The sequence below is a fragment of the Pelobates fuscus genome, chromosome 2 (genome assembly GCF_036172605.1).
Source record: "Pelobates fuscus isolate aPelFus1 chromosome 2, aPelFus1.pri, whole genome shotgun sequence".
NCBI classification, from domain to species: Eukaryota; Metazoa; Chordata; class Amphibia; order Anura; family Pelobatidae; genus Pelobates; species Pelobates fuscus.
In genome coordinates this window covers 257,292,777-257,314,991 of record NC_086318.1, presented here as the reverse complement: position 1 = coordinate 257,314,991, position 22,215 = coordinate 257,292,777, and positions in this window count along the sequence as shown.

Below are 22,215 nucleotides of genomic sequence, written 5' to 3'. Positions count from 1 at the left end.
AAAAAAATTCAATCTATAGTTAAAAGAACAACAACTACTTTAGGGATCCTTAAAACCACATTAGGGACCCTCGACCTACAAATGAGCCAGAATCATTTTAGTGGTCATCCACTGGTTTGTGCTGACTCGAAATAATCAGGTTCCAGTAAACATCTAACAAGAAATGATACTGCCTTTACCAATATTGCGAGACCCTCAGAACAGTCAAAATAAGGAGTTTATTTGCAGAATTTGTGTCTATGTATCATATTGCAAATAATGAGGTTACTTGGGTAATCTATACAGGTGAAGACTGAGTTTCCAAGCAATTCTACTTAATTTGGGTCATTGTGAAAAAACGTTAAGCATCGTCAAGCTAAATAGCGCTAATTGCCTTGACAGAATTATTTTGATTTGCAGATGCAAATCAAAAAGAATATTATATTGAATTTTGTCAGTATGAAAAAGAACATATTGGTGTTAGCATTATTTGGAAACTATTTTTTTATATTTCCCACTAGATCAAGCAAGCTCTTTTGCACTATGGATAGTAGTCATATGGTTATTCAGAATGGCTCAGTTGTTTTAACTGTAAGTGGCTGATATAAAAAGCATTCATATAAAATGTGATGCTAATGTCTAAAATCAGCATTATTTTATTATTTTGAATGACATTTTTACACATTAACCGCTTAATTTTAAATATATTTATTTTTACTTTACAGAAATATTGGGAGGATAAATGTTTGACATTATACAGTATCCCTTAGCTTACAATATTTTAGATGGGTACTTGTCACATATCATAGATAAAAATTGGTATGCATCCTGACCATTGGTATGCATCCATACCATTGGTCAGGATGCATACCATGAAGTGCAGCCTTGTGTAGTGGGATTCAGGGCTCTGAACATACTAAAGCACACAATAGCATCTTGCAATGATACATTTAGCACAGATATTTGGTGTAACTACCTACTTTTGGTGCCTACTTTTTTTAATATAGTGGTGAGTTTTTCTGAAGGTACTTTTAATAAATGCCCCACTTCATTTGGAGTCTGGAATTTGAAATGAGATCAGTGATTTCCTCTTGGTTGATAGGATGTCCTATGTATCAACCGCTCACCCACCATAGACATATAAGAAAATTGGGGGTCAAGCAAGACCAACTTGGTAGATATATCCTTCAGTGGACCCAAACTACATTTAAACACCTAATGAGGATCATTGGGGAAATTACATCTAGGCTTAAATGGCCTAAATAGTCCAGGGCTGCGTACCTGCTACATATACTAACCCCTAAACCAATGCAATTTATGTGTGAGGAGTAAGGTGGCTCATTAAGTTGGACCTGTTGTGATAATGGATAGCCCTGTCTAATTTTTTATAATTTATTTTTTAACCATCAACCCCACATGTTTTTAATTTATTTTTTTCTCTTTGAAAAACAAGTAAGCAGAAGTCCCAAAGACAAATCTCCCAAGCCTTGACTCTGGTATGAGAATAGTTATGCAAAATAATACATTTATATTTTAAACCAAATTGAAATACTACTAATACAACTTATGTTAACTCGAAGTTATAACACTAAAAAATATGGAAACTTCCAGGGGAGTATACAAGGCACTACACTTCATACTCAAAATACTGATTTTAAAGGGTCACTCTAGACCCCTAAATATGTTTTACAAAATGTGCTGATTCCAATAGAAATTGTCACGTTTATAAATTAACCTTGTTACAACACCCTAGCTTTCAACCAGACAATGAGTCTGGTTACTTTTAGGTTGTTCAGCTCAGTGGAGCTAAACTCAAGATGCAGGTGATTGCTGAGAGCACCTACAGTATCTTACAAAAAATATCATTGTGCTGTACTGGAAAGACTGTGCAGCCACAAAAAGTCTGGACCGGTTTAAAAGGGTGGACTTGCAAAGGCTTCAGACAAGAAATTGAGGCAAAGTACATAAATACATTTGTAGGGTTATCTGAACTGAGAAATGTGGAGAAAAAAAGGAGGGAATGGCAAGTTAGAGTATGTAAACAAATGGCAAAAAAATCATATAGCTATTTTGCCTGCTTGAATATTTTGCACTATAATATGCAATTCCAGTGTGTATACATGCGAAGCCATTCTCCAACATACATGTTTAATTTGATAAACAATATACTTTTACTCATATTGTGGGTGATTGCACATGTGACTGAGTGTGAATAACTAGAGGAATTAATTATGTGCACAGAGGGAATAAGATGGCAGAGAAGACAAGGGAAGGATGGGGGTTGCAGACAGGGGTGTAGAAAGCGGTGGAGTCTTCTAGGCAAGAAGAAAGATGGAGGAGAAAAACTGCAAAAATGACAATGAATGACAGGCACATAAGACAGAGGAGAAAAAGTGCCAGTGGGACAAGGTGCTAACTACATAGCAAATCAGAGCAGGTGCAGTTGCAGATCCCAGAGGCAAACAATTTGAGCATAAGCAATAAATGAAATTATTTTGATAAAATTGTCATAGCAAGATGGTAAGCAATCTGTTTGGCACAGAGGAGGTGATCAAAGTAAACAAGGAACACAAGCAATTAGTCTGGAAGAAGTTCAAATGCTGTGAATAGTGTGGGGATCACTAAGGTGACTACATATTTTCTAAAGGATTAACTGCAACATATCCACTAAAACAAGTTGTATCAAGTAAGTATGTACATGAAAGCAAATGGCCAAAGAAGTTTAACACCTAGGAGGAGATTACCGTATTTATCGGCGTATAACACGCACCGGCGTATAACACGCACCTCATTTTTAGAAAGAAATTCCAGGAAATTTCCCCCCTCCCATAGTATTCCCCCCCCTCATCCCATAGTATTCCCCCCTCATCCCATAGTGTTCCCCCCTCATCCCATAGTGTCCCCCCCTTTCCATAGTATGTCCCCCCCCTCCCATAGTATTCTCCCCCCCTCCCCTCCCATAGTATTCTCCCCCCTCCCCTCCCATATTATTCTCCCCCCTCCCCTCCCATAGTATTCTCCCCCCCCTCCCCTCCCATAGTATTCTCCCCCCCTCCCCTCCCATAGTATTCTCCCCCCCTCCCCTCCCATAGTATTCTCCCCCACCCCTCCCACAGTATTCTCCCCCTCCCCTCCCATAGTATTCTCCCCCCCTCCCCTCCCATAGTATTCTCCCCCCCTCCCCTCCCACAGTGTACTTCCCCCCCTCCCCTCCCCTCCCACAGTGTACTTCCCCCCTCCCCTCCCCTCCCACAGTGTACTTCCCCCCTCCCCTCCCCTCCCACAGTGTACTTCCCCCCCTCCCCTCCCCTCCCATAGTGTACTTCCCCCCCTCCCCTCCCATAGTGTACTTCCTCCCCTCCCATAGTGTACTTCCCCTCCCATAACTACTTACCTGTCCTGAAGCGTGGGCCGGCTTCACAGCTTGCACCGCGGTAAAGGAACTTTAATTTCATGTTCCGGTTTCCGGCGGGACTGAAAGGAAGTGTGCACACTATTGTGCACACTTCCTTTCAGTCCCGCCGGAAACCGGAACATGAAATTAAAGTTCCTGTACCGCGGTGCGCGCTGTGAAGCCGGCCCACGCTTCAGGACAGGTAAGTAATTATGGGATATCGGCGTATAACACGCACCCACGATTTTTCCCCTATTTTCAGGGGAAAAAAGTGCGTGTTATACGCCGATAAATACGGTATATAAAGAAAAACGAGTACAAGTAACATTGTGGAAGACTAGATTTACAGTTTAAACCAGCAAGCAGATCATTGATCAGATTGCTGAAACAGCCACCACAGTCCACAACATGATCATATAAGACCTCTGCATTACAACTGTGACAATGACTCCTCTTATGCCTCTACTCCATCAGTACCTCACTGGCACGAAGTGGAAAAAAGGATAAACCTCCTAGGAAATGATGACAATACTGCCTTATGCAGGCTCATGGGAATAGAGACAGCCTTGACCCCACTTTTCCTCCATCAGCAGCAGCTCACACCACTTCAGCAGCAATAACTTCTCCCTCTGCAAAAATGTAAACATCACTATGCACAGTACTTTTCTGTCAGCATTACTCACATGGATATCACACTCTGCATCAGGAAGTAGAAGGCTACCTCCACAATCTGAGAGAAAGTCCAACTTCCTGCTAAGCAAAAGACAAGCTCGAGGAAAGATAAACACAGGACAAAAGGATCCCATGGTTATTCTGTGGTCTTATGTATTCCTACATCTATTCTGAAAAACTATAGCAATTATGTTAAAAATGTATCACTATCTCTTTAGCAGAACCAGGATGCAGTTTCGATTCTTCTATATTAGTTTTTACAATCTGGCCAGTAAATATAATTTGGATAAAGTTTGTCAAACAATTGTTTATCTGGTGCAAATTATGGAAACGTATATGAGACGTCAAAACGGAGCACAAGCACCAAGTGTTAAAATGCACAAATTGTGTTATGAGACAGCAATAAAACATTCTCAGGTTAGACCCCCGAACTGTTTCAAAGATGGACTGACAACAATCTGGATTCAAGAATTAGGATGTGGACGCCTGGCAACCACTAGACATGTATTTAAGGGACATTTTAGTATTTAGTATTTTTCCATTTTCATTATATGTGCTGAGTATATCCCATAAAACCTGAACAGCATAGTATGAGATATATAATTCATCACTTGGCAGTAGTATTACAGCTTCTATGGTTATGCTAGGCATCTTTGTTCATTTGTTTCCTACAAGAAGTGGTGGTTGAGGCACATTAACCCTTATACAGAGTGTGCCAAAATTCAGAGTATGTTTTTAAGAGCCAATATTTTATATTTTTTATTAATGAACCAATTTCAGTGATATTGCATGCAATGAATGCTTAAAGGAACACTATAGTCACCTAAATTACTTTAGCTAACTAAAGCAGTTTTAGTGTATAGATCATTCCCCTGCAATTTCACTGCTCAATTCACTGTAATTTAGGAGTTAAATCACTTTGATTCTGTTTATGCAGCCCTAGCCACACCTCCCCTGGCTATGATTGACAGAGCCTGCATGAAAAAAAAAACTGGTTTCACTTTCAAACAGATGTAATTTACCTTAAATAATTGTATCTCAATCTCTAAATTGAACCTTAATCACATACAGGAGGCTCTTGCAGGGTCTGGTAAGCTATTAACATAGCAGGGGATAAGAACATCTTAATTAAACAGAACTTGCAATAAAGAAAGCCTAAATAGGGCTCTCTTTACAGGAAGTGTTTATGGAAGGCTGTGCAAGTCACATGCAGGGAGGTGTGACTAGGGTTCATAAACAAAGGGACTTAACACCTAAATGGCAGAGGATTGAGCAGTGAGGCTGCATGGGCATGTTCTATACACCAAAACTGCTTAATTGAGCTAAATTTGTTCAGGTGACTATAGTGTCCCTTTAATGTACAGATATTTTTTGACTACATACTGAAGATGACATTTTTTAAATAACTCTATTTGCTGCCTCTCCCTATTTGTTAGAACATTTACATGAAACAGTTAATGTTTGAGGCTCTAATGCTTGAATTTATTTCTGGATATTCTCCTTGAGCTGCTCAAGTGTACGTGGTTTGTTCACATACACCTGCTCCTTTAGATATCCCCACAGGAAGTAATCGGGCACTAAAAGGTCGGGCAAACATGGCGGCCAATTAATCTTTGAATTTCTTGAAATTATCTACTCAGCGTGCTATTTTTACTTGTTTGTGAAATTACCAATGATGAATCTCCCAAGACTCAGTTATAGTATGAACCTGCAACAAAAATATTGAACAAGTATCAAATAAGTTATTTACCTGTCAAATTCTACTCTGAATATTGGCCAGCCCTGTAGAAATCTGCATATATCACACAGTTGTATGAGTAGGTGTAAGAATAGGTTTTCCCTGCAAAATATTTGAAATTAGGTGGTGGGCTTCTGGCTGCATAGGTTTTTGAAAGATGGTGCTGTTATAAGCAATACAGTACAGGGAGACAGGAACAGGAGAGTTCATGTATATACACTGATCAGCTACAACATTAAAACCACTGACAGGTGAAGTGAATAACATTGATTATATTGTTACAGTGGAAACTGTCAAGGGGTGTGATATATTAGGAAGCAAGTGAACAGTTAGGTTTTGAATTTTGTGTGTTGGTAACAGGAAAAATGGCCAAGTAAAAATATCTGTGTCTCTTTGACAAGGGCCAAATAATGATGGTTAGATGACTGGATCAGAGCACCTCCAAAACCTCCAATACTGCTGGTCTTGTAGAGTGTTCCTGGCATGCAGTGGTTAGTTCCTACCAAAAATGGTGCAAGGAAAGACAACTGGTGAACTAGAATCGGGGTCATGGACGCCCAAAGATCATTGATGCATATGGGGAATGAAGGCTATTCCATCTGGTCCAATCACACAGAAGAGCTAACAATTTGCAGAAAATGTATTGCTGGTCATGAAAGAAAGATGTTAGAACACACAGTGCATTGCAGTTTGCTGCATAGGGAGCTCATTGTGAATGCATGTGTGCATTTGCAAATACTGTAAAATTCCATTCATAATAATATTTGACTACATAGTGTTAATGTGATTGTATGTATTTATATGTAGTGTCTATGCATGTGTCTGCAGGATTATGCTGAGAGGGAGAGTCAAAACAACAAAATATTCTTAATGTAGTGATTTGGGGGAAAATATGCTACCCCTACCGCCTTTAAGGTGGAAACAGTGCCTCAGAAACAGCACTTTATATATTTTCAATCCCTACACCTCTAGGGGTTTCAATACAAAATAGATTTAAAATCGGTGATCTATTTTCTGTCTGCATTATTATGCAAAGTACCGTATTTATCGGCGTATAACACGCCCCGGCGTATAACACGCACCTCATTTCCAGAAGGAAATTCCAGGAAATTTCCACCCCTCCCATAGTATCCCCCCCCCCTCCCATAGTATTCTCTCCCCCCTCCCATAGTATTCTCCCCCCCCTCCCATAGTATTCTCCACCCCCTCCCATAGTGCCCCCCCCTTTCCATAGTAATCTCCCTTCCCCCATAGTATTCTCTCCCCCCTCCTAGAGTATATCCCCCCTCCCATAGTATTCACTCCCCCCTCCCATAGTGTCCCCTAGTGCACTTTCCCTCTGTCCCATATTTACTTACCTGTCTTGAAGCGTGGGCCAGCTTCACAGCGCGCACCGCGGAACTGGAACTTAAATTTCAGGTTCCGGTTTCCGTCTGGAAACCGGAACCTGAAATTTAAGTTCCAGTACCGGCGGGACTGAAAGGAAGTGTGCACACAATAGTGTGCACACTTCCTTTCAGTCCCGCCGGAAACCGGAACCTGAAATTTAAGTTCCAGTTCCGCGGCGCGCGCTGTGAAGCTGGCCCACGCTTCAAGACAGGTAAGTAAATGTGGGATATCGGCGTATAACACGCACCCATGATTTTCTCCCTATTTTCAGGGAGAAAAAGTGCGTGTTATACGCCGATAAATACGGTATGTGGACACCAGTCACTGGATGTATGTCCAATATTTCTCATAGAGAAGCATTGGATTGGTGGTTCATGGTGATTGCTGTGCATTTGCCGTATTCCAACATTGTTACTCTATGTGAAGCATTTGATTGGACAAAAACTTGATAGACTTCATTAATGAGTCTGTCTAACTCACAGAGTTACAATTAAGTTTTATTGGATTTAAAAAAAAAAAAAAAATTCATGTATTGCCTGTACATGCAGAAACATATATTAGTAATGCAAGTGTGAATGTATGGTAGTAGTAAAGATAAAACGAAGAGCATTGGTCCCCAATGAATATCAAATTTCAATAAATCTTTAGAAGCCAGTTTGAGTACAATATCAGTGGAACATATTTACACTTCATCATATAAATTGCATAATAGCCCATAATATATTTAACCTTGTCTATGGAATGACAATCTGAACAACACAATACAATAGATTTTGGTTACACCCAACATGCAATTAACTTCAATTGGAACTGCTTTAATACAGAGGCATGCAAAGTTCAAAGCATTCTAATAGGTGTTCACTTTAATAACAGTAGCCCTTCTATTACTGATGTTACATTTTGTTTGTAGCAGTTCAGTATTGGAAAGAAAGCGTATCCACATGGTCGTGGTTGATGGTTGACTGACTGCTATTGTGTAGATGCCTAATTAGAATTTTCCAGTACTGCCATATTTAATTAATGTGCTACTTGCACACTCCATTTAAATATTTGGACGTATAGCTTCCTCTTGTGATATGTCACTGGGAGCATGAGCTTAAATCACATATGCAGTTGTTTGCAGAAGCCAAGGGACTTTCATGTACCATACCCTGTTTAAGGGGGATATTTTGTTTTGCTTGGAATGTATGTAAAATTATGCATCTTATGTGATTTCCACAAAGGAGGTATGCATGTACCTGTAATACTACTAGCATATGTCCATCACTAAAATGACAGGAAGATATTCAAGGACATCAGTACACAAACAGCTCACTCCCATTACATACAGATAACAAATGCTCTTAGAAAGATTATATACTATAATACAATAAAAAAAATACCACATTTTATTTTAAACTGACAAATGAAGATTACTTGATCACACACATAATATGCAAACGTATTCTTTTCAGATTAGCTCTTCATTTCCCTTACCTGCCACAACCCTATTGATAGGATGTAACTGGCTGCGTTGTAGGTACACATAAACCTATAGTCTCTTGTCTTATGCTAGTTTATGCTAAGGTCAGCCAATATATATAAAAATAAAACATGATGAAGCTGATTTTATTTGCTGGATCCAAATATATCAGGGTCATTGTCTAAAGTTAAAATTCAAAGTGATTTTCACATTTAAGGTCAAAAGTCTGCTCTATTTCAGTTTGGCTATTCAAACCTTAATTTTTAAATTCACTTTGAATTATCAATTTAGAAAGATATTTCACTAATACAATTTTTTCAGTAGCTTTTGACCAAAAACTGTGCTTGATAACAATACGGGTTATGTTTTTGAATTTTGAATTAAAAAACAAACAAAAAAAAAAGTAATTCAAATATGTAGATTCCTTAACAGTTCAAAAACATATGTTTTTGTATGTTTATTTACAATCAATGAGTGCCGAGCTATGTGTGTGTAATTAGATTTGAAAAGATTTAAAGAGAACAAATATGCAAGTGCAATAATTTTAAAATGTCTTAACTTTACTCATATACATTATAAATAATGTAAATGTCTCCATGTATTTTTTTCTGTTTTATCTTTATATTTAACAAGAGAAAAATGTAAAACAATATTATGATAAACTGTTTATTTCTTACACGCTTAAGTTGTAAATAGGTACAACAGGTAATATCTGTATAGTGTATATGGTTTAAAAAAATGGAAAACTTATGTGTATATGTAATAACAAATAAAAGATATATTTTATTTAATCTACATATAGACCTATTCATATATAATTAAAATTTTAAAAAAAAACTACAGAAAGAAAACATTTTACTTTGGTAGTTGCTGCACAGCTTTTATAAATGTTTTTTAATTCTTTTTTGCTGTTTAAGAAATATGAATGCCCATATGGTAGATGACAAATACTAATATTGCACCTGTGTTAATATGAATTCTTGCAAGTTTATGTATTGCATGCATTAATTTAATTTTGAATACAGATACAAAAACACTTGAGTTAATTAAAAAGAAAACTTCAAGAATGAAAAAGTGAAAAATACTATGCTCACATGTTTCATTGCATTCTTTTTCCAAAATGTTAACATTTTTGGATCTATAGCAATCTACTGAGAACATAGAAATGCAATTGCTGTAACTGTAACTTCTACTTATGGTAAATATTTATTAAACCTCTCTGTGTGTCTTTTTCCCCTCTATACATCATGTCAATACATTCGTTGCAACACATTTTCCATATTTCTGTTATTTCAACAAACAACATTTTTTTTATGAATAAAATAAAGACAGAGAGACAGAGAGACAGAGTGAGTAGAGCTTGTACACATTCTTGTATTACTTTATATATATATATATATATATATATATATATATATATATATATATATATATATATATATATATATATATTGTGATCCTTGTCTGCAGGTAGCACGGTCCTCTTGGGCACAAACATGCACAGTCTTTTAAGGCAACTTAATTCCTGCCACTTTATTGTTAAACTCCACCACAGATACAGCAGAAAATGAAAAAAAAAACAGTAACACCAATCCCTATAAACAAAAACCTACCTCTGTCTGAGCACTTACTAACATCAAGTTCCCTATCTCTCAAGGGTTTAAACTATAACAGAACAATAATTGGTTTCACCAACCTAGTGCCTTTGTAAGATCTCTGCACTCCACACTCAGTTAGCATGTGGCTTCCATTCCTTCTAGAAAGAAACAAAATTATCGTTCCTTTCCACACTCCAGTGCTCTCAGCTAGCCTGCTGCTTTCCATTCTGCACTCCCAGTGCTCCAAGCCAGCCTTGACTGCTTCCTTCTGCACTCCCAGTGCTCCAAGCCAACCTTAACTGCTTTCCTTCTGCACACCCAGTGCTCAGTCTCCTTGACTCTCTCACAGGAGAGAACAGTGTCTCTCCTACATGCTTCCAGGGAGGAAGCCAGCAATCCCCCCTTTACCTTCCTAGCAGGGAGGGATTTATTCCCACTGTTGCAGCTGATTATCTGCAGCTGAGCAGTGGGTTGGAGACAGATCAAAACTCTGGCCTGGAACTTATTTCTCTCAGTTGTTATTGTAACAGATCACCTGGCACCCCGACTGGGTACCTCCGTTGATGGATGCTCCTAGTGCTTCCTGAGGGCTCCAAGCACTCCAGCCAACACCATAACCACCGTAGACTCCTCCAGAAAGCAAGGCAGGAACAAGCTCTTACAAGAGCTCACTAGTGATTTAGCAAGGGAGTATGACAAGCATAGCAATACCTTGTAGCAGATTCCCCCAATAAGAGACGGCACTCCAAATTGTGGGTGAAGTAGAACTGTCAGAGCTGTGGGTTTATTATTCTTATATATTCTTATATACACATACTACCCACAGGGTTTTGTAAAACAACCAATAAACATGTACAATACACTCAGACACTCCCACACAAAATCCTCCCCTCTGCCTGGGATACAATTACTTTACACAATGGGTTAATATAATTATCACAGGCAGGAAAATACACAGTTTTACACAATATTAATAACTTTAAAAGTATGCATCGCATTTACATTTTCAGAATCAGCATACTCCAAATACCAACATACGTCAAAATTATACAAATTGGTCCAGTAGGTCAAAAGCCTTCGGGCCATATACCCACATGAAAACCATCCTGTTCGGCTCTTTCCTTTTTTTTTTTTAAAATTAAATTTTTATTACGTTTTCATTTTAAAGCATGGGGTACAGAACCAGAAAAAGGAAGAAAAAAAAAGGGGGGGTTAAAATCCACATTAAATACTTAATACATGATGTTTTTACAAAATTTTGTTACCAGTATCGCTCAAGGCTAAAGCATTATTAGTTATAGGTAATCTCTATAGTTGAGATCTCTATAGATAGTTGAAATGCAGTTAGAATTCCTCCTCTTATAGAGCCTACTGGTGATACATTTATAACTCTTAGTGGATAGGTGGATAGTGATAAAGCAAAACCAAACAAAAGGAAAAAAAAAAGGGGGGGGGAAGGGAAGAGGCCAGCCCAGACTATAAGTTCATGGGTTAGCCCAGTTTATCGATGTCTGTGACTTAGAGCTATGAAGTAAATGTTGATATGTAATTGCGCCATCTATCAGCTACTTTCGGACTTAATCTCCCTATTCTTGTTTGCTTCCACATAATAAGTTCATAATCTACTGTTGTAGACATCAAGGTCCTGATTTCTTGTAAGGAAGGTAAATCTGGGGATTTCCAGTTCTTTGCTAGTAATATTGATACCGTAGATAACATTTAAAAAATCAATTTCTTTTTATAATTAGCAATATTGTCTGGAAATACTTTAAGAAGTATTGTCTTTTGATTATGTTCTAATTTACATTCTGTAGCTTCTTCAATCATTCTCTCCGTATCTTTCCATAAATTGTTTACTTTATCGCATGTCCACCATATATGCAGCCTAGTGCCTTTATGTAGATTGCATCTCCAGCATATGTCCTCCGCATCTGGATACATTGATCGGAGACGACTTGGTACCATATACCACCTGTACAATATTTTCCGTGAAGTTTCAAAATGTTGGACACATGATGATAGACTTTTATGTATTGTAAAGATGTTCTCCCATGCTTCTTGAGTTATAGATTCTTGAATGTCCCTTTGCCAATCTGACATCAATTTCCATGCTTTCGGTTCTTCTATCTTGGTAAGATGATCATAACATGTAGATATTGTTTTTTTTTGTGGACATAAAGCCGCACATAATTGTTCGAATTTCGTAACTGATGTACGTAACGCTTCGTGTCTTATGGATGTTCTATTATTTGAAAGAAGTGCTTTAATCTGTAGGTATGTGAATATAGACTGTGAAGGAAGATTGAATTCTTTTTGAAGATCTGAAAAAGTTTTTAAGCCGTTTCTTTCGAAAAGATGAAAAACATGAGTTATTCCTTTTTGTTTCCAAACTTGATAAGGAAAAGTGTCATTGCAGACATATAAGGTTTTTATTGGGGTTATCAGTGCCCATGGATAAGCCGAGCATAATCTTTCCCGGTTGTTATCCCAAATTTTTAACGAATGTTTAGTAATTAATAAAGTATCTGGGGATATTGCCCGTTTCTGATGGGGAAGCCAGAATATAGAGGAAAGGCTAGAGGTGCCACAACAGTGACTCTCTATAGCAACCCATTGAGGGGTATATATTTGTGAATTTATGCTAACTATATTGCTTAAGATTGCTGAGTAGTAATATGCTTTCAAGTTCGGGAATCCCATTCCTCCATCTTTTATTTGTTTCATAATTAAACTTTTTGAAATTCGGGGGGTGTTTCCCTCCCCAGCTGAAACGAATTAATATCGCCTGTAATGCGAAATATATGTTTGTGGGATCTTAATCTGTAAAGACCTAAACAGGTAAAGTATTTTTGGTAGAATTTGCATCTTCACTGTCGCTATTTTTCCTACCCATGATAGTATGATATTTCCCCACGTTTTCAGTTTTTTTTTCAATCTCTTTAAGTAATCTTATATAATTCGCTGAGAATAATTATTTTTCATGTTTTGTAAATCTAAAACCAAGATACACCAAATGATCTTCTCTCCAGTCAAAGTGATGATCTAATTTGAGTTTTTATTCTAACAATTTAGACATATCAAAGCACATAGCTTGCGTTTTTGTAATGTTAAGTTTATAAAAAGAGAGTTGGCTATATTTGTGTATTTCCTTATGCAGACTGAGTAGAGTAATATGTGGTTGAGTAAGTGTTAACAGAATATCATCAGCAAAGATGTTGAGTTTATATTCTTCTGATCCCACTCGTACTCCATGTATGTCTTTACTTTGTCGGATAGCTAGAGCTAAAGGCTCCAGAGCCAGAACATATAACATGGGGGATAATGGACACCCTTGTCGTGTACCGTTCGTAATCTTAAAGGAGTCTGAACCAAAACCTAAATTCAAAACCTTTGCTGTGGGGTTATTGTAAAGGGCTTTAATCACTAAAAGAAATACAGGTGGAAATCCGTAAGCAGTCAGGGTTTCTTGAAGAAAAAGCCAATTCAAGCGGTCGAAAGCTTTCTCCGCGTCTAGAGCTAACATGATGCTTTCTAATTTAGATGACTTTAGAATAGAGTAGATATCTAAAACTTTTCTTGTGTTATCTGTCCCTTATCTGCCTGATACGAATCCCACCTGATCTGTGTGAATTAAAGTTGGTAAGATTGCCTTAATTCTTTCTGCGTACACTTTTGCATATATTTTGGCATCGATATTCAATAAAGAAATAGGACGAAAATTTTGACATATTGTTGGGGATTTCCCTGGTTTTGGAATGGTAATGATTAAAGCTGATAAAAATTCAGTCGGGAAAGATCCTTTTTTAGTTCCTTCATTGAAAAAAACAGTTAGAGATGTCACCAATAGGTGTTTATATAAAGTATAATAAAATTCCGAAAATCCATCAGGACCTGGTGCTTTTCCTTTAGGTATTTCATTTATTAGCTTTAGTACTTCTTCCGTGGTGATGGGTGCTGTAAGTTGTGTTAATTGATGTCCTTGGATTTTAGGTAAATGCAATTTGTCTAAATACTGACGTATTGTAGCTGGAGCTGGTTGTGATGTACTTTTCTGATCTTTCAGGTTATATAACGTTTTATAATAGCTGGCAAATTCTTCGCAAATCTGGGCGGGTTGATATATCTTTTGTCCAGTTTTAGATAATAAAAATGGGATTCTTGATTGTGCTTGTTTATTCCGCAATTTCTGCGATAGGAACTTTGTTGCTTTATTGCCCATTGAATAGAATGTAGCCTTGAGTTTCCCTAGTGCGATGCTGGTTTGTCGAAGGTGGATCTGATTAATATCATTTTGTGTTTGCTCTATTTGCTCTTGTATTTGCATCGATGGATTAATCTGATTTTGTCTATGTAGATCTTGAAGGTTTTTAAGAAGGTTCAGCCAGACAGTTTGTGTAGTTTTTTTAAGGTATGCCGCTCTACTTATTAAGAGACCTCGTATTACCGGTTTGTGAGCTAGCCATAACGTCGTTGGGTTGATATTCTGTAGATTGTTGGAAATGAAGTATTGCTGTAGTTCGTGTTTAATTTGGTTTCTGAATTCTGGATCATTCAATAACTCTTCATTTAATCTCCAAGGGCCTTTTTTTGCATATCTGTATTGGTCCGTCAATGTAAGTATTACAGGGTTGTGATCCGATTTTGTAGAGATTCCTATCTCACAGGATTTTATTTGTGAGAGGTGTGAACTATGCACAAAGAAACCGTCTATACGAGAGTAGGTGTTGTGGACTTGAGAAAAATGCGTAAATTCTTTGGCATTAGGATGCAGAGTTCTCCAAGTATCATAGAGACCATGAGATATCAGTATTTTATTAAAAGTGTTACAACTTTTCTGTAAAGAGGACTTCCTTTTATTTGAATGAGAAGCAGTTGAATCCAAATTCGGATCTAGAATATGGTTAAAATCTCCGCCGATAATCGTAGTACCTGTTTGTAAGCTTATTACTTAATTCATTAGTGATTGCAAAAAAATATTTTGATTCACATTTGGAAAGTATGCATTTACTATAGTGTATGTTGAGTTATTTATTATGCATACTAAAATAAGAAATCTACCCTGTGGATCTATATATGTTGTTATCTGTTCAAAAGCTAATCTTTGATTAATCAAAATTGACACCCCTTTAGTCTTATTAGGGGATGTAGCATGATACTGAAAAGGAAAATTCTTCAGATTAAAGATAGGATTAGAATTGTGCTTAAAATGGGTCTCTTGCAGACAAATTATATCAGCCTTCGAATCATGAATTTCTTTAAATATCATATATCTCTTATCTGGTGCATTTAGGCCTCTCACATTATGTGTATATAACTTCATAGCTCAAATCACAGGCATCAAAGGGGAAAGAAAGGGAGAAAAAAAAAAAAAACGGACGGCGAATACGGACGGCCTCTTCTGCAAAGGCTTACAGTAGCATTCGTACGATTTCAAATGAATGAATACATGATTTATGTTGCATGCAAAGCACGAAAGCTCTGTGGCCTTATAGAGAGTCCGTGTCAAAAAACGAATGCCATGCGAGCGTCATAAGCTCTAATTTTAGCTCGAACATGCTATGGCCATATAGAGCGTTCAGCCCCTTTTACATACGAAGGTCACTTAGGTTTGATTATAGACTGAAGCCACGTACAAGTTCCCACGAACACAATATTCTTAAACTTAAATAGAGCCTAGTGGTGACTTTGGTTTGTGGCCCTTTAATGGTTGATTTCTTTCACTACAGGACTTGAAAACTAAAAGTGGTAAACGATGTAAGTGCAAAAAAATTCAAACACTGTTTTCCTCCTATTACTCTCCCATAATGGATTGGCCGAAGCTAAAGCTTTACCTTTTAACTGATTCATTAGGTAACCAATTTTAGCTCTGTCTGTGGGAAAAGATCCCGGTGAGGCCTGAAAATAATACTGCATTTGGTTAAGAAATCCCCGGCATTCTTGAATATTACCATTAAAATGCAGGGGAGGAGATAGGGAGATAGTAGGTGCATTGTGTACTAGAGGTGGAGGTACATAAGGTAGAGGTGAGGCCGCAGGTTGCAGGTGTGCTGTTCAGGTAAGAAGCGTACTGAAGGCCTGGGTAAAGTGATCCATGTGGTGATCATTATCCTCCAGTTTCCTTTCACAAGCAGTTATGTGCTTACACAGTTCTACAGGATCTATGGCCATGTCATAATGTCAGGATTACAGTATGATCCAACACATAGAATTGTGTAACACATTGGACTGATAGGCAGGCCTGTCGCTACTGGGCAGGCAAACCAAGCAATTGCTTGGGGCCCCAAGCAGGGCCAGCGCTTCCTATAAGGCTGCACCCGCCTGAGCGCTCCATAAAGAGCCTCAGGCGGCTGCAGCACTCCTCTCTCGTCACCTCCCCTTCCCTGTAGCGTGGCCGAGCTCCTCTTTCTCCTGTCAGTCCGACCGAGTGCCGCGCAGTACAGGAGATACAGTTTCCTGTTCCCGGCCGTACTGACAGGAAGCGGACTGACAGCCAGGAGGAAGAGGAGCTCGGCCACACTACAGGGAAGGGGAGGTGAGAACTGAGAAGAACTAAGGGGGGGGAGTAAAATGAACACGGTGGGGAGTAAAAACAACATGGGTGGGGGGAGTAAAAAAAAACATAGGGAGGGGGGAGGGGAGTAAGAAGGACACAGGGAGGGGGAGGGGGGAGTAAGAAGGATACGGGGGGAGTAAGAAAGAAAGGAAGGGGGAGGGGAGTAAGAAGGACACAGGGAGGGGGAGGTGGGTGTAAGAAGGACACAGAGAGGGAGGGAGGGGAGTAAGAAGGACACAGGGAGGGGGGAGTAAGAAGGACACCGGGAGGGGGAGGGGGGAGTAAGAAGGACACCGGGAGGGGGAGGGGGGAGTAAGAAGGACACGGGGGTAGCAGTTTTAGATAATTTGCACATGTTTGTGAGAACTGAAACATTTTAATGTGAGTGTGTGTTTTAACCCCTTAAGGACACATGACATGTCTGACACGTTATGATTCCATTTTTTATTCCAGAAGTTTGGTCCTTAAGGGGTTAAGTATGTTGGATTTAGTTATTGTGCACTTTTCAATGTATATTTGATTTTATGGTACAGTGGTGTTTTTAGCAAATGTTCAATTGTTAAAAAAGTTCAAATTTTATGCACATTATATGCAACAGCATTATTTGCACTGTAAACACTTTTTATTTATGCACAGTATATGCAACAGCAGTATTTGCACTGTAAACCTTTTTTATTTATATAAAGTGTGGGTGAACTTAAACTGTATGGCTATGCTGTGGTGTAGGCTTTGCGTGTGTGTGGGGTGGGGTGGGGGTTGGGGGGTCTCCATGTCCATTTTGCTTGGGGCCCCCAAATTCCTTCAAACAGCCCTGCTGATAGGTAACATATACTGGACCTTAGAATGGCCAGACTAACGTACCAAAGAATAGTCAGGAATAGTTAAGGTCAAGGGCTACAGAAAGAGATACAACGATAAGGAAAAGCCAGGGGTCAGGGATGCCAGAAAACAGGGAAGTCAAAAACAATGCCAAAGTCAAATAACCAGAATTACCAGAATCAATAACGGGCTCTCGGACAACCACAAGGGAAACCATGACAGGGCACTGAGCGAGAGGAGAACTGGGCCTAAATACCCCGCCTGTGGATCTGATTGGTTGTAACCGGCCTTTTACCCCAAAGGCTGTTACCAGGTTCCTATTTGCATTATTGCTGCTCAGCACAAACCCTCCTGTGGATTGATTGCTGCTTGGCACAACGTTTTCTGTCAGGACAGTAATGTTGCATTAATCACATTTTTATAAGCGGATGAATACGTGACAGTCACCAGCGGAGCCTCTCACTGACCCAACGGGCCCTACTCAGACACAATCTGGTAATATCTTATCGTCAGGGTCTGCTCCCCATGTTATTAACCCAGCTCATAGGGTTCCAGCTAATAAGAAATATCCTGGAAGGCAAGGACATTAACCTTGTCTCAATTTTGATTGCCTCCCATGATATAGTTGAGATATATCACCTATGGTGATATATCTGTTGTTCTAAAAGCCAGGGATCCAAGATTAAATGAGAAACTGTCTAACCCAGAATTTGTGTTGACATTTGGAATATAAAGGGATGTCCTATGCTCAATTTATCAGCACAGGAGAGAGGAGCTGGATCTTTACATGCACAAGCTGGTGGGCTTAGGACATGCATAATGTGGTACAGCATTTTATGACTACCACAGGTCCTTTTCAGTGAAGGTGTCTGCAGCTCTTACCCAGTTTAATGTAAGAACAGACTGGAGCCAACTGGATACAGAGCTTTGATATACACACTTAGCTGGACTAAGGACACCAGCTTGAGCCATTTACGCATCTACTATGCACACAACCAATCTATGTCCAATATCACCAGAAGTCTCTCCTAATTTGGCCACCTCTAGCACTAAAGCAAAAAGTAATAAACTGGCGAAAGATACTAGGACTAGGACGTCCAATTATGTAATAATTTCAATAAAGGTACCTGTGGATATAGTGCTTGTTGACTGCTACATGTTTGTTCTCGTTGCTACAGAGCACATGCAAAAATAATGTGCCCTAATAAAATGCATTCTAATCCGTACTTGACCTCTGTAAATGTTGAGACACTAGGCTACTTGCTATCCATCCCCCCTTCTAAACACCTGGTTAAGTTCTTGGTTACAGGATTTACTCAAGGATTCCATACAAGTATTGTTCATATGCCAGCTAGTTTAACAGAATGCACAGAATTAACAGAATGCAACAACTTACAAACTGCTCTTGCAAATCCAGAGGCCGTAGATATGCTATTGCAGACTTTTTATTGGGTCGTTTTCAAAAACCTCAATTCTCTAGTTGGCGGAAAAACCCACTTGGTATATTTACCAGCAAAAATAATTTGAAACAAAGATTAATTATAGACCTTTCAGTGGCACACTCCACAGCAGTTCCTAATTTAAATTCCTTGATTCCCTCAGAGAAATTTTAGCTACAATATGCAACCATAGATTATGCCATCAATGCAATTATCATGGCAGGCATAGGAGCAGGTCTCAGAAATATAGCTATAGTTAATGCTTTTAAACTACTACCAATTCACCCATCCCTGTAGCACGGTATTAAGTGGGGAGGCCTGTATTCTTTTTTCTCCAGGCTTACTATTGGATCAAAAAGCAGCCCAACATTTTTTGACATATTTGCAGAGACTTTTACTCAATATAAGTCGCTGCTCCACCGTGATCCATTATCTGGATGATTTGCTGTTTATTGAAGATAATGCTTCCCCCCCCCCCCCCCAAGTCATTTAAACAAAGCCATTACACTTTTCCATACATTAGGGGTACCAGTTACCTCCCAAAAATGGAAGGTCCTGACACTATAATAAATTGCTTGGGCATCCAAGTTTATTCTGTTGCTATGGAAGCCAGTCTCCTGAAAGAAAATATTGATAATATTCACAGAAGTATTGATCAATATATCCAAATCGGTTCCTGTAATCGTAAGGAGTTACAATCTCTTCTAGGTTCCCTTAATTTCACAATGAAAATCATCCCGCAAGGTAGAGCATTCATATCAAGTCTCCTTAGCTTACTCCCAGAATTTTCCAACAACCACAGTCGTACCTCTTTAAATTCACAAGCTAACGCTGACCTACTCATGTGGTGCAGATTTCTTTTGAATTGGAATAGGAGAACTATGGTTTTATATGTTCATTCCCTGGTCATCTGGACAGATGTTGCAGCTACCACCTGGTTCGCCACTATTTTCACCAATAAGTGACTCTGCAGTAGTTGGCCAAAGGAGTTTTCAAAAATAGAAGTTTCTCTCGTATTGCTCTATTCGAAGTGTACCCAACAGTTGCTGCTGCAATAGCTTGGGGCCATTTATGGGCCAGTTGTTCCGTTAATGTTTTTCTGATAATCAAACAATATGTCACATCGTCAAAAAAGGGCAATTATCTTCATTAACCATAATGAAATTTCTTAGGAGACTGACCTGGTTAGCGCCCTGTAAAAATATTGTGTGTGTGTGTTGTCATGTTCCAGGTATACACAATACAGCGGCTGACCAGTTCTCGTTTCCAATTCTAGGCATTTCGGGAAACCCTTCCTACTGCCTCACGACTAGCCACAGCTGCTCTACCATTTTAAGACCTCGTTTTAGATTAGATAAGTTGTTAACCCATAGCCTCACATTGACACAAATAGCTCTATTGTATAATAATTATCGATTATATGATAGGGCTTTCTCTTTATACAATAGGTTCATATTTGAACACAACATAGCAAACATGGATGATATAACATCACTGGTAGCATTCACTACTTTTTGCTACCTTAAGTTAAAACTCTCACAATACCATCAAATTGTACCTGATCGACATATAACATCATGTTTTCTACATATCCGAACAATCCTAGTTTTCTATCGTCCTATCCAATTAAGTCAATACTTAAAGGTATCCAAAAAGCCAGCAGTTCAACCACAAAAACAAAGACTACCAATCAACAAACAATTATTCCAAGCCCTGTCTGACTTACTAGACTCAGCCCTTTTTGAACCTAACACTAACATAGTTATCAAGATGGCTATATACCTGGCTTTTCATGGGTTTCTCAGGCCACGGGAATTTACTACCACTAACACAAACAACTCCCAAAATGGTCTTAAAATATCCTTTTTGGTTAAACATCAGGATCATTATATACTATCCCTACCCATCACTAAAACTAGCCAACTGGGCCAACAAGTCGATATTCATAGACTGTGACGGCAGATAAGAACCATTCAGCCCATCTAGTCTGCCCAATCATTCCATATTGCCCTACTCACAATAAATGTTGCCCTGTGAAAGTTTTGGATAGCTAGCTTCTATCCCTACCACCGCTATCGTCAATACCATTAATGTCATTACATGGGTCTGTCCTGACAACCACTAAATTTATGTTATATGTCCGGTTATTAAAGGATCACTATAGTGTCAGGAAAACAAACTTGTTTTCCTGACACTATAGCATCCTTAAGAACCCCCCCCCCCCCAACCCTCACGGTCCCCCTCTCTTGGCGGTGAAGGGGTTAAAACCTCTTCAGCCACTTACCTTTATTCAGAGCCGGTCTCCCACGGCCCTGGTGACCTCTCTTCCCCCACCGACATCACCTCCCGAGCTCCGAGTGGAGCGGAATGCGCATGCGAGCATTCAAACAGTCCATAGAAAAGCATTTCTCAATTTGCATTTTTCACACACAAATGGCACTTACACTGACAATATAATTGTTGTGATATATTTTACTGTTTTGAAACACTAATATTTGTGTTCAGTGAAGTCTCCTGAGTTTAACAGTACCCCTAATGTACAAGTTTTATGGTGTTTTAAAAAGTTACAGAGTCAACTATAAGGCTTGCGTTTCAGTTTTTTCACATTGAAACTTGCCAGATTGGTTACATTGCCTTTGAGACCGATTGGTAGCCCAGGAATGAAAATTACCCCCATGATGGCATACCATTTGCAATAGAAGACAACCCAAGGTATTGCAAATGGGGTATGTCCAGTCTTTATTAGAAGCCACTTAGTCACAAACACTGGCAAAAATTGGCATTCAAATTAGTTTTTTTGCATTTTTCACACACAAACAAATATTAACACTAACTTTGGCAAGTGTTTGTGACCAAGTGGCTACTAAAGAAAAGACTAGACATACCTCATTTGCCTTACCTGAATGACCAGTGCTTTAACCCATGAGTGGAAGAGGTAAAGTTCTTAATTTAAAGTTCATAATTTCTGAATGTCCTGTCATGTATTCTAGGACAGATGTATTCTGCATCTTGCAGCCATTTAGTAGAAAGCCTCCTAAATTTATACCCCGTGGGACTGCCATATAATGGCAATTCCACAAGTATTAGAAAGCTATCTACTAAAAAACTGAATGACCAAAATTGGTCTTTCAACCAATGTTGCTAATACTAAGTAAAAAATACTTAGTATTAG